Genomic DNA, 2,306 nt, shown 5'->3' on the forward strand with positions numbered 1-2,306 from the left:
CCACAACAAAGAGTAGCCCCTGCTTGCCGCAACTAGAGAAAGCCCGCGCACAGCAATGAAGACCCAAGACAGCCAAAAATAAATAAATAAATAAACTAATTAAAACAAACAAAAAAGGAGGCTAAAGAGCCATGACAATGAAATACAGCACTAGACTGGTTATGTGCGCTAGAGGGGGCAAAAAAATGCTGTAAAGCACACTGTTGGTTTAATTCACGACATTGGAATTCAGACAGTAGATTAGATAAGTACTGTGTCAGTGTTAGATGTCCTGAAGTTGATAACTGGGCTGTCGTTATGTAAGAGACTGTCGTGATTCTTAGGAAAGACACACTGAAAAGTTTAGGGGTAAAAGGCCATGATGGGTGTAACTTACCCTCAAATGGTTCAGGCAAAAAGAGAGAGAGTGACAAAGCAAATGGGGTAAAATGTTATTAAGCAAACCTGAGTAAAGGTACGTGGATTCTTTTTGCATTATTCTTATAGTTGCAGCCTTTCTGAATGTCTGAAATTGTCTACTTAAAAAAAGTTAAAATAATTTTTAAGACATGCTTTTTATCCTTTCTGGCTTTTTATATACATTTACAATGTTTGTATATGTATATGTATACCATACACTCAAATACACTTTTCTGTCATTACAAATCAAATATAGGTTTTAAAATTTATTCAACTATCAACTGCTATGGAAGAAAATCACAGAGATAGGCACCATTGAAGAGGGCTTGGAGCAGAAGGAGAAGGCCTAGAAGCAGACCCTGTGGCACCTTTGTAATTGATTATGATTATTACGGTCATGGGGCAGGGTGGGGAAGGGATCAAAATGACATTGATGAAGAGAAGAGCCTGATGTGAATATCTTACCACACCTAAGCACCCAAATTAAAATCTACAACACACTATAGCCAATATATCTGGGCCATTATACATTTGACATATTGTGTCACTTATCCATCTTACTATGTGTTAGAGTTGTAATCTGTGTAACAACTCACATATTGTGGAGATTTAATAAAAGTCCAAGCAATTCCAAGATCACTAAGAAAATAACATTATTTTATTAATGCCTGCTGGCCGATTACAATGTTCATGACCAAAAGGCAAAAGAGATTCTAGATTCTGTTTATAAGAAAGACTTTGCATTGTCAGTCCTTCAGAAAATAACCTGTAAACTGAGACCTCTTCTTCCAATCTGTAAAATCCATGACAATGCTGACCCATTTCTCAGTATTGCTCCGAGAGCAGCTTGTAAACGAGTGTAAAAGACTTCAATAACTTAGGAGTACCTCATAAAACTAAGTTAATAATGACAGGGTGTCTCTGCTCCACACGGCACAGTAGTCTCTGAATGTCAAGTGTGGAGTAAAGGGGTGTTCTGAAGATCCACCTACCAAAGACAATAAAGAGCTTTATGCAATATTGTATGTGAACATTGTGACAGTAAAGATGTAAGTTACTGTTATTATTTAGGGACAAAATTGCTGGAGCAACTGTACAATGTATCTAAGCAGAATCAAAGGAATAATGCAAAAAAAAATCAAAACAGCTATTCATAGGCAGGTGATCAAATAGTCCAGTAAGGTTGTTATCATTTATATCATTGACAATACCATACAGACTAGGTTATGCCGTAAAACAGACTCCTTTGTACTGCATAGTCAGAGAGGATGAAGAGCAACTAAGCTGTAGAAGTACAGGGTCAGATTTTTCCCCACTGGGAGCAGACTCTAATAGCAGATAGACTAAAGAGTTACTCAAGCAATGTCGGAAAAAGCTGGAGACTAGATTATGAAAAATAAAATTTCCTCACATCTTAAGTTTTCCCTAATTAGGTCTGCCAACAAGGTCTGGATGAATTAAGACATAAAAGTAGTGAACATGACTTAGAGAGAGGAAAGTTAAGGGCAAGGTATGGGAAATCAACTAAATGAGGAAATTGTTCTTGCATAAGAACATGTGGTTCATAACTGCAGCCAGGGAACTTGGGAAGAGAATGATAAGGGGGATTAGACAACTCACCTTTGTAGAAAGGCAAGCATTTGGGACTTCCCTGGTGGTCCAATGGTTAAGACTCCACGCTTCCACTGCAGGGGGCCCAGGTTCAATCCCTGGTCAGGGAAGATCTCGCATGTCACGTAGCCAAAAAATAAAATAAAATTTAAAAAGTTTAAGACATCTTTGGGAAATAAAGGTGGAGATATTAAAAAAAAACTTAAAAAAAAAAGAAGCATTTGGTCTCAAGCTGTTGGGGGTTCGCTTTGACTTTTTGCCTAAGTGACTTGGGATTCTGTTTTCTTGTTTGCAAA

Source organism: Mesoplodon densirostris, chromosome 11 (genome assembly GCF_025265405.1).
Source record: "Mesoplodon densirostris isolate mMesDen1 chromosome 11, mMesDen1 primary haplotype, whole genome shotgun sequence".
Classification (NCBI taxonomy): domain Eukaryota; kingdom Metazoa; phylum Chordata; class Mammalia; order Artiodactyla; family Ziphiidae; genus Mesoplodon; species Mesoplodon densirostris.